The sequence below is a fragment of the Coturnix japonica genome, chromosome 3 (assembly GCF_001577835.2).
Source record: "Coturnix japonica isolate 7356 chromosome 3, Coturnix japonica 2.1, whole genome shotgun sequence".
NCBI classification, from domain to species: Eukaryota; Metazoa; Chordata; class Aves; order Galliformes; family Phasianidae; genus Coturnix; species Coturnix japonica.
Genome location: NC_029518.1, coordinates 50,697,770 through 50,710,014, shown reverse-complemented (window position 1 = coordinate 50,710,014; position 12,245 = coordinate 50,697,770). Strand labels below are relative to the sequence as shown.

Genomic DNA, 12,245 nt, shown 5'->3' with positions numbered 1-12,245 from the left:
TTTTTTTTTTTTTTTTTTACTGGATCCTTCACAAATTCCTCTAAGATAGATTGTGCTTCTTAGCAGTCTCTGCTACTCTGCATACTCATTGGAGTGTCTGGAAAAAATGTTCCCAGACATGGAGTGACAATGAATGGTGATTCAGATTCTCAGAATAAACCAGGAGTTGTATCTCCTAATCAACTGTATAGACAACCTCCAAGATCATATTGCCAAGTAACTGACTACAAACATTATGAAAACAAAATACCATGAATATTGGCATAAATAGATCATAAAAATATAAGGTATTAATCAGACTGAAAGGTAAGCTGTATAATGCTGCAGCTCTGGATCCAGAACAATTTAGTGGAGTTATTGTAACTAGCCTGTGCTCAAACTGTGGTGCAACTACAACTAATGTTGTATCTTTATTTTCTTTGTACTGTTCCAGGTCACAAGAATAGCTGGATCAAATGACCATGAGACAATTCTGTCCAAATTTCGATGTGGTATTTATATAGTATATACGGTTGAGAAATCTGATTTGAAGGTGTGGAGAGCTCTGCACCACTTATGCCTGAAAGTCTCTTAGGAAACTGCATGCAAAATTCAGGTACTGTATGTGGAGCTATGGAACATGCACATTTTTTTTCCCCCTGTGGTAAATATTTGTACCACTTAATTGCACACAGATAATGAAATGCTGCAACATCACGTCTGCTTTCATTTTTCAGTCATTTCCTCAGAGGGATCAGTTCTGCTGTTTAGGACCAGAACCTGAGAGCATTCCCACGGGGCTGTGCCAACAACAGAGACAGTGGTGTAGTCACAAGCCTCATGAATGAGCTTTGCATTAAGGTTCTTTATCCTACAAAACAACCAAAAAGCAGTCAAGGTAGTACAGAGTTCACACAGGCTAGTTTATCAGGCTCCTAAGCAGACTAGCCATGCATCCATAGCCTGTTTGTATGCCTCTCTCCACAAGTGCAGATATAGCTTACAAGGTCACAGAGAATTCAGAGGTTCAGGAACATCAAAAGAGTATGACAATTACAAATATATTGTCATGTCTGACAGGTTGCAGTTGCTTTCAAATAGAAGATATCTCAAAGTTGCCCACACCTTTTGCAAATAAGCTCTTAAGGCAAAGTTTCATTCATTTCCAGATCAGTTAGGGAGAGTAGATCAGTGTAACATCAGTGTGTGCAGGAGGGTTGTTCTAGAGCTTCACAGACTGTATGGGCAAGTAATTCTGTGCAATAGGAAGAGATCAATGAATCAAAGCTTCCCCTTGTTCCTGGGTTAATACATTGCAAACCTAATCCAAGTATAAGGAAGGAGCAACCAGGAGATCTGTGCAGCAATACACTGCTGCTCCAAGCCAAAATGTTAATATCTACATGGCCACACTTATTTTTACAGAGGACCTTGAAAAATCAGATCTTCAGAGTTTTGCCCTCAAGGAGATGATAAGGAAAAGATTCTTACCACTGACAAACCTAAACATAAACCTCTGCTTTTCCATGCATCTCTCCCTTGCAAGTTTCAGTTCTGTCAGAGCACACAGTATGTCAGACTGGGGATACATTTTTTTTTGTTTATCATATTGTACAGTCAGCTTTGTGCCAGGTAAATGAATGTATTTAGGCATCTTTCTAACTCCCTGTCAAAATTTGGTTACAAGCTTCTGCATTAAATTGTTCTCTGCTCCAGAACTCACTCAGATCAACAGCACTCCAAGACTTCACTCAGCTCTTTGTTTTACAGCAGTTATAATCAAACTATTGTTTTTCACGCTTTAATGGAGATCCTAGAAAAGGAGATTTGAAAAAGAGGGTTAAGAGCAGGTTTATAAAACTTAAGTATGTACCTAATCTGTCTGGGAAAATTCATAATTCACTTTGCACATTTTTGAAGCTGTCTTCAACCTTAATCTAACAACATCACGCAAAGTCTGGAAGTGTGTAATTAATAGATTTACCTAATTAAAAACAAGCAAACAAGAAACATCAACAAACGAAAGTAAGTTTATATCTAAAGCTGTCTGCTTGTATGCTAAATATATGCTCAGATACATATTGTATTTTGTGTGCATTTGTATATTTATATAAAAACACATGTGTACCACACTATGTGTACAATAATTAATAAAGCAGTTTTTCTTAACAATAAAATTGTTTCTCTTTCTTCTAGAAGAGGACCATAAAAATTTCAAAGCCAGTCTTCAAGAGTTCTGACTGATATTACTACCAAGAAATGGAAGGATACATGCTGTTGATCAAGAAACAAGATTAAATTTTTAGCTAAAATTAAGAGACTGTCAAAGCTCTACTATAAAAAAAGAGTAAGACTATAACAGCCTTGAACAGGTGAGACACTACCTTCTGATCATCTCTTAGTTACTTCAGCTTTACAGCTGAGGTCTGCCTCCAACAGAAGAAAGAGGTTACATTTGTTCAGAACAGTGTCATATAGATGTGTCCTTCATGTGTTGCAGTACATAATTTTTGATACCTGTCTCGCAGTGTAGAGTTTGATGTTAGATTCCTAGACTCGTTGGACTTTACAGAGATGAGGATATTTCAAAGCAGAATCCAAGGCAATTTCCTAGAGTTTCCTAGAATTTCAAGTTGCAAATGGGACTACCACATAACCTGTTGATAACTACCAAAACACTGCTGATGTTTTGTGTATTTAGGTCCATTGCTTCTGGCTTTCACTTAGGCTTGACAGTCATATCATCTTTAATTTTTTATGAAACATATATGAGCGTAATTATCTTTGCAACTTCAGCCATCTTACAAATGTGATGTGAATTGGCCCAAGAATTCCAAAGCCATCATGAGGAGGCAGATAGTGCAATCTTACAAACTTGTTTCCTTGAAAAACTAGTCTAATGAGACTGCCAAGCAGTTAGGTACTTTCTGGATTTGACAGGAAATGAGTAGGAGTTCTAGTTTTACTTTAATATTTACTAAAGTACTTTCTTTACTAATACGTACTTGAATGCAACATAAATCCCATCTTTAATCACATTCTTAGTATTCATTGACTTTAAGTTATGCATTGCAACAATAAGCAAGTTCATGACACAAAGTAACCTGTGTAACCCATGGTGAACAACAGACAGATCCTATGTATTGCAAAGTGACATGCCCGCATAAATTAGTACCACCAGATAAGCTTTTTATCTCATCTGATTGCTGATCCAGGAAGGCTGGAACCAGGATGTTAGTGGAGTAGTGTTGGGGAAAGTGCAAGAAACAGGACAGGGGAAACATAACCCATTCTTCTTGTGCATTCTCAGTGAGGAGAAAGGCAGCTGAGAATGTGCCTTTCTTCTCCATCAGAAGGTACAAAGCAGATTTTGTATTTTGTTCTATTATGATTGTGAATTTTGTATTTTTACATCTAATGAAGCAGAATGCTACACATTAGAGACACCATTCTCCATTGCCCCTAGTTTATGGCTGTTCCCAGCCTACTCAGGCTTGACGGTACATTAAGGTGAGGTTTTAGAACATGATTGCCACAGATCACTATGTAGAAGCAGACAGTGTAGGAAGACTATTCCTTCCATTTGAAATCAAATTTAGTTAGATGCTAAGCTGAGAAAGAAGACATTGATGTTCTCTCTGTATTTTAATTGTTTTCAGCTATTATTTTAACCAGTTTAAGTGAAAAGACCATACTGATAACTTACATTTCATACAGCACCCCTTTGCAGAAATGGTCCCAGTGCAATGTCCTCTTCTTGGTACAGCCAGATGAGTTGCTTACGAAACTAGTCATTTTGAAAAATGACTACAATTTTCAGTCACTTTTTCAGCCACCAAGTTAATGGAATAAGTAAAAGTAGCAGCTGGTCTTGCAGTTTGGATTTTATCCAGTCATTCTATTCAATCTCCAGATATTTCAAGCAGCTCATGAAATATCTGGGTTATCCTTCTCATGACGTTGTGGAACCTGGAGTTACTATGCTTTTGCTTTGCCCAGTGGCTCTGCTGGACTGAGAAGTCTGGAGGCAGTGGGCCTTCTGTCCCTTTGGGTAAGATCTGGCCGCACTCAAGCTCTGCACCAGGCCCTTCTCCAGCCTGAAGGGCAGAGTAGAGCAACGCTGTGTAAAATGTCACTATACAATTGGCATTCATAAAGAGAAAACAAACAAGAAAAGCAAAAATTAGAAAGCAAAATCAGAGCACAACAGACAATGTCACAATCATCTTAGCAGGGAAAATAAGTGCTGGCAACTCTTCAATCGCCTATCAATATGCTCATTCACACTGCCAGCACTTGGCCCAGGGAGTGCTTTTCCCCTTCACAGTATCTACAACCCATCCCCACGTGCCCCATCTCCACACATGTTGTTTACATTTCTTGTGTAGCCTGACCAAATCCTCCTATTTCATACCTTCTGACTTCCTCATACCAATCCGTTTCTGACTTCCCTTCTCAGCATTTTTAGTTATTTCTTCCAACTTACTCATGAATTAAAAACAAAACTATTATGGAAGAAGACCCTGTATCTTCTGGACCATTTTTCATACTTTGTGGCACTTACGGAGGTTAAGATCTCCCCATCCCCTTTCTCATCAGCCCTCTGCCTTCTCCCATGTTTCCTTTCTTCCCTCAAGCTGTGGAAGTGAGAGACTCCAATTATAATATTCACTGGGTACCAGCCAGCTCTTCTGGCTGAGAACTGGGCTTGCTTCAGTAGTTGTTTGAACTTAAGCAGTTGTCAGAGGATTAGAATAGAGAGGGTGCAGCTCATGGAACAGAAAACTATGTCACGGTGTACAACATGGAAAAGCTTTGATGAGTTCTACACTATGTTTTTCTGATCCATTTTTTCAATGTTTCTTCTCATGTTCATGTTCTTCAAATACCAACTACCCTGAGGACATGAAAACCTGTGTTGTTTCAGTCATACAATTTCTTCTCCCAGTTAAGTGCTCGTATGTAAGCCTTTCATTTTGCAGTTTATTTGCTCTTAAGAAACATTTCTCAAGAGAGCAGGGGTGGGATTCTGATACTATAAAGCTAGTTTAGGAAAGACGGTGGCTATTTCCAAACAAGCTGCCAAATAATATATTTCCTAATTATAACGATTTTATGCACTGGATGGAAAGATTTGTATCATATATGTGTGTGTTTGTGTATAGATGTTGTTTATATTTATAAGATGATTTTTTTTTTTTTTAATATTTATTTTCAAGTTTCATTATTCTCCACAGGACTAAATCAGCTGAGTCAACTCAAGTGGGACTTAACAAAGAAAGACAGATGGCCACTTATTCTTATTGACACATGAAGTGTTTCTAAAACGTATCTGAATTTTCATTTTCTTCAGATAGGATTAAGTTGCAATTTTTTAATGCTGTTGGAAGAAACAGAAAGTTCTGTCTAACATAAGAATGCCTTTCAAGGAAAAGTAAAGCCTTTGCATGAACTTCTGAAATGTCAGATCTGTCAAGTAGAAGATGATAGATGCAATGCAAGCTTTGCTCTTGGTCTTACTAAAGAGTTTTTCACCATTGAATACATTCTAATTGTTTCTGCTGTCTCTATGTTTCTAGATTTTTGTTTTTATTTTTATTTTTTTAAACCCAGTACCAAAAGCACCTTTCCAGTCACATTCCATTAACACACAGATTAAAAACCTTTGTTTCCACTTAGCAAGGCCATGAATTCTGGAGTCTTCAAGAGGTTCTCCTGTGCAACTGGTCCTACTCATTTCACAGAATGAGGGGGACCAGTGAGGTCATTTCTCATGTATAAGATAGGGAAGTGGGCACATGCAGTGTAGTGTTTTGCCTCAGCAAAACAATAGCTTGCTCTGTCCAATAGGTAAATAATGCTCACAATAAGTGAGAGAATCTTCCTCTTTCAGTGTGACCACAGGAATCTGAAGATGGATATTCACATTTCTACTCATTCTGCACATGTGACCACAAAGCATAGTGATCAGGCCTTTGCCTTATACAAACATTATAAAAAATAATAATATTGCTTATTTAACAATGTTGAAACATTATCCTTGACTCCTGCCATTAGAGCATTTAAAAATGAAAAATGCTTTTGCAGTCTAAAAGTAGGATCTAAAGATCTTCTTATACTTTTAAGGTTAATCTGGAAAGGGTCTAAACCAGAAATCTCAGTGGAGAACAAGGAAAGCTGTTCAATAAAAGGCTCTGTATTTTAGATCACTGCTCTGCTTCCACTAGTAACTCTAATGGAAATGAATTGATCCTCCTGGAAGGACGTGTGTCTATTATTAACACAGTTACTTGTATGTTTCTTTTTTCTCTGCTTTCAGAGGCAAAAGATTAGAGGTCATAAGAGGTCATAGTACTTCTTCATGTGGTGGTATTTTCTTCTCCATTTCTCCTGGGAAGAATAACAAGCAATTTTAACAAACCCTGCAGCTTCACAATATCTTAGATTGCCTAACATCTTAATTGCTTTTGGTGATGTTCATGAGAGAGAAAGAGGATGAAATTCAATCCAAAATCCCATTGAGTATCAACAGATGCAAGAATCTGAACAGGATGCAGGCTGCAGTTGGGCTCTGCCAGGACTCTAAGCCAAACACCCTGACTTGAAGAGTTCATAATCAGTCAAGATCTGCATCAAAAATGTGCAGCTCAGATCCACTTTTGGTTTGAAATAGGCCAGGCCATGTGCCAGAGGATACATACCTAATTACCAGGCTGTTCTGATTATTACTTCTTCTGTACTTTTCCCAGTAAATTTAGAATAAATTGTATCTTTGGCAAATTACACAAAGAGATGATTATACATTTAATTGAATGTTTACCTCTCATTTTCTTCTTGTAATGGTAACTGGTACAGATTACAGGAATTCAGAATAATTTTTCTATATATCTACATTTTCCCAGGGTTAGATTCAGTGGAAAAAAAAGCAAAAACAACAACCACAACAAACAAACAAACAAACAACAAAAAAAACCCACCAAAACAAAACAGTAAGGGGTCTGGTTAGGGAATATTTATACCATATTCAGCTCATTTTCTTCCTTTAATATGAAAATGAATAGTATCAAGGGATAGTGTGTTGCCTATTTGCAGTCCATTGGAAAATGCATATTAGACAGGGGAAATACATAATTTATTAAATGTATTGCTTAAGGTGAGAAACTTGAAATTGAGTTTTGTAAGTCTGTGGATTTTGGGTTATATGTTTGGCACAGGCTACTCAATCTGCTAAATTATTCAGCACTAAACCTGCCAGTGGGAATAACAAGAAAATAGACATGGAGTTTGAAATGTAGTTTCATTTTATTGGAGAGGGGAAAAAAAAAAAAAAAAAAAAAAAAGGGTTACAAGTGAAGTAGCAACACTCAGAAAAGCTTTATTCCCTCCTCATTAAAGAACTGTTGACGTATGACTGTAGCTTTTCCTATTAAAGGAGTATTTCTATGCATTCACTGGGAGTGGTGCTTCAACAAGAATGTGTGTTATACATTAAATGGCCACAAATATCATTTACTTCCTATTGTCATCATTTTATTTCCAAATAACCAAAATGTTCAGGTGTGCGATACAAGAAAAGAACCGAAGGCATTCAAAGTACTGATTTCTCTCAGATGTTTGAGATCATCTTAATAGGAAAACTCATCTCTTAGGATTACTCCTTCCCTACAAAATCAGTTTGTAATGTTAGGAAAGTACTTTGATTTCCTTCAGATTATTCAAGAGCTGTACAAATAGTAGTAATTTTCTTTCTCAGGTTTTAGTGTAGTTAGAAGAAACAAGCCAAATCTGTTCTTTTTGTTTGTTTGTTTGTTATTCAAGCATCAGGTTACCTATTGTCTGGAAGATTTCTTAAATGTATAAAGGAAAATATTTTTCCCTTCAGCCACCACAAAGAAACAACTGTTTCAAAAACTGAAATAAAAACCATTATTTTGTCAAGTTCTACTTTTTTCATCATTAACAGGGAGCATCTCCCCTTGAAAACAGCAGGCTTTTTCTCCTTATCATATGATTAAGATATCTTCAGTTAGGAAGAATCAAAGAAACTAAGAGCACAGTCTATCTTACTTATGCTGAGTTTCAACATTTCTCTGTTGGAAACAATCTGTTAGCCTGGGGCAAATAAGAAATATCTGAATCTGAAAGCTTTTCTCTCCTGCCCATCCCATCTTCCCCTCACTCTACAATAGACTGCCCACAAATCTCACAAACCTTGACCACCACTTCAAAAACTATCAAGAAGAAGACCTCTGTTTCTGCAGTTACTCAGCTAAGTATAGTCTCCAAAAACTGGGAAAATAAAAGTAGCAAAACACCAAGTCTAATGAATAAAAAGAATAATGGAAAAATTCACAGATCCTTTGAAGTATGAGGAATGTTCCTCAATGATCAGGGTCTGTCATGATCAGAATTCTCCACTTGGAAGTGCAGGCAGAATGGTGCTCCAAAACAACACTGCACTAAAGTACAGGGCAGAACAAGTAAAAATTTTACTAAAACAAACAAAACACTGAAGCACAGTGAAAGAGCCATCATGGTGGATTTGCATGTGGACACTGAAAGTGAACACAACAAATGTTTCCAAATGTAGGATCTGTTGTGCGACCAGCATCTAACGTGGTGACAGGGATAGTCAAGAAAGGGAATATAGTATGCTGCTGAATTTTAAATCTGCCCATTTCATCATTAGAAAGCTTTTCTTATCCTTGGATAAAACTGAATGTCTTCTCAGATGTCTATGTAAGATAGTGTCAATATGCTCATTCAATCAGCACAAAGTAAAAACTGATTTCAGAATGGTCACTTCCTTAAACCACAGGAAATAATTGATTTGCACAATGAGATGGATTTTTTTTTCTTTTACTTTTGTATGTGTATGCTTTCTCTGAACCACCTTTTTGACATTTTGTTTAATATTTCATAAATTCTTTCAGCAATTTGTTGATATAGAGCACAGTAACAGCAATCAATAAGACGCTGCTTATTTTATTTGTTTTTTGTCTGATTAATTCTTATAACAAAAGGAAAGTTGTCAGGCCTGGAAAATGCACATTTACAGATTAAAAAGGCTGTGGAAAACTTCTAGATTTGTCCAAGGTAAGAGATTCTATCTAGTGAGGAGGAGAAAGAAAGACAAACACAGAACAATTTAAGACTAGCATCTAAACATCAGTTTAGTCAACAGGTTTATCTTATTTGGAATAAAATATTCTGCTCTCTTAATACAAGCAAATAGAAGCCAGCATTTGTCATATTCAGCTTCTGAAGGCTCCTTTTGTTCAGGAGTATAAAACAAATACTTAACTTGATGACCACAGGTCAGAATTATGAAACAACAAACACAAATTGGATTTATTTATTTATTTATTTATTTATTCCTCAGGAGGACTTGAGAAACATCCCAAAGCTGACTAGTAACTCTGTTCTCTCTCTCTGACTCTTCTCCTGTCTGCAAAGGGCTCTAAAACATTTGTCAGATGCAAATAAAAAACGGGTAGGGAAGGTGTGGCTATCTAGAGGAAAATGGATATCTAACACTTTAAAGGAAACAAAGGGGGAGTTGGAGAAGCATAAATTATGAGCCACTGAATTCATCTGGAGCCTTTCTTTGGATGAGAACCATCACCATGATGATGATGAAATGTAGAGTTCTCATCTCTTGCAGAAACTGTTTGTTTGACTTAAAACCCAGCCTCTGTGCTCAAGCCCTTTTCTCCCAGACTGGGCTGAATTCAGACTGCACTTCAGCTGGGACACCTGAGCTGAAATTCAACCTATGCAGCAAACTCTGCTTATTGAGGCAGATACTCCACTTAAAATTCAAGCATCATGTGGATGGACTCTGTCCAACTCTCATTTGAATCCAACTGACTGGAATCAAATTCATCCATCTACTCCTACAGCTCTGTGGCAGTCTGGCAACACTTGTGAACTCAGGGGATCATTTTAAACATACTTGGCTCAGGTACACATGGTTACAAAAGAGACTAGACAGAGTAGTGTGATCTACCCAGCATGATCATTTTAAGGTAGAGTCAGACTTGTAAAGCTTTACTTTCCCATATGTAGCCCTCCTGCTATGTGCAGCAGTAAGAGCAGGGACTGAGCAGCAGACAACAGCTTGCATTTGTCACAGGAATTTATCCAGTGTGTTTCCTGTTCTGTAGAAGATGAAATAATTCACTTGGACTTCCCTGTCTGTTTCATGACACTACAAAAGGCAGAATTGATATGGAAACAGGGTGCTTATGTGCAAAATGGAATCAGAGTTGTGTACTTCCACAGTCTTTTCCAAATACAAGAGATTGGTGTTGTGTTTTGTTTTGTTTTGCTTAATTAAGAAATAAAGATCTCAAAAAATTATGGTAATTCTGAAATTACTGGAATTCTTTACAATTTGAAATCTTGTTAACATCTAAAATATGTAATCTTCTTAGCAGGATAGTTCCTAGATAGTTTCTAAAACATTACTGTCTGCTTTATTTCATTTTTTAAGTGAGTTAATTCAATATCGAAACAAATTTAGACATATTTTAAAAATATCTTAAGTAATTTCTATGCACATACTTTCCAGCACAAACCACAAATGCAAAGCAGACTTCCATCTGCTCCGCCACAACTTAACTTCTGGAACAATTTGAAAACCTAAGGGCTTTCTGATCTTTGCTGGTCTTTCCTCTTTTCCATATTACACTCAATTTTTCAGAAAGATAAAATAAGTTGGGATCTTTATGTAGCTGGCTTTTTATGTTCCTATATGTTTCATCTTCACACTTTTAGTTACTTAAGATGTTAGCATATTTTGTCTTGGGAGACCATTCAAATATCTAAACTTGTAAACACTCTGTCACATCTGATTTCTCAGTTCAAGAAAGCCGAATAACTGCCGCAGAAAATTAACTCTGAATATTAATAACATTAGTTAATATATTTACATTGATAGCATTAATCATGATAGTGCAGGTGACAGCATCACTGAAATCAAAATCGGCTATGGTATATGAGGCCAAATTGCCATCTTGCACTTTCATGAGAATAAAAACGCTGACAAAGACCCCTCACTGGTGATTGTACCAGCTGTAGAACAGGCTCTAAAAGGCTGATAGATACAATGTCCTGCCTACTGTAGAAGTCTCAAAAGTCAGGACCACTCTGGGGCAATGCAAAGGTGTCAAAGGGCCATTACTGGCCAACACAGAGCAGGAAAGGCAGTCTGATTCCTAATTCAGTCACAGCTGACCCTCTAGTACTTTCCTTTCAACTAAACCAGTAGGAACTGAAAACTTGGATACAAACATATATGTATATTTTTGTATTTGTAAACATTTATTTACAGAAGCCCAGAATTTTCCCTCTAACCTATTACTATGTTCTTACACACGCAGTTCTTAGACAACAATCCTTGGAAGACCCTTAAACTCATTGTGCTTGGACATGGCTGACCACTACAGTCCACAATTGGAGCTTAAACACTTGTGAAATATAAACAGCAAATACAGTAAGAGCAATTTTAAAAGCTTATACTGTAAAAATATTATGCTGGAAGACAGAGTTGTAACTTCTTTTAAAACTGATTGCATTTAAAAATAATAATAATAATACATTCTCCTCATATGTGCCTTAAGAAATCACATTTATAACCTTACTAGGCCTTTAAGACAAGAAACAGTAAGACATTTTAACTAGTTTGTCTGTCAATCTGCTATACTTTTTTCCTTGTAAAGTTACTGTAGGTCCATCATTCACAATCCACACCAATTCAGCTGTGCATCTCTGCTACTCAGTACCCCAGGTCTTCCAGCTGGCACCACCAGCCTCTTCATAACCCAGCTGGGCCTGCTGCTGGATGGCAGAACCAAACACTAGAGGCCAAGCTGTTTGACCAGTTTCTGCTGCAGCAGGTTTCCTGGATGGTTGCAGCATATCTTCGGAGCTGTCATGATGTAGAGATCAACAATCCACTTGCAAATAGGAGAACAGAGGACTGCAGACAGCCAGGGCTCCATATGAGGGCCAGCACAGCTTCCTGTCTCATAGGAAGCACCCGCTCCACGACCTGTCATCTCTGCTGTCTGGACTGCTGTCTCTTCACTTCCTGCAGCAAAAAAAGCAGCGCCAAAAAAGTGTCTCTCTTCCTTCTGTTTCACCACTTCCAGAAGGGCTCTGAACTTGTCTGCCCAGCTGGAATTAATACACCCAGCGTCTCTGTGGGGATGACTGGGGAAGTGGGAGAGGTCCAAGGAGGTGGTATGAATATTTGCTGTTGA

General features: G+C 37.4%; 1 long non-coding RNA gene across 1 annotated transcript in view; it reads left to right on the top strand.

Annotated features, from left to right (window-relative positions):
• LOC107311703 overlaps window positions 1-10,327 on the top strand; it is a 25,355-nt gene extending 15,028 nt beyond the window's left edge. The window contains exons 3-5 of the long non-coding RNA XR_001554196.2: window positions 434-595; window positions 2,176-2,351; window positions 5,217-10,327. This is a non-coding gene — a long non-coding RNA (uncharacterized LOC107311703). The remainder of the gene's footprint in view (window positions 1-433; window positions 596-2,175; window positions 2,352-5,216) is intronic.
• The last annotated feature ends 1,918 nt before the right edge of the window (window positions 10,328-12,245 follow it).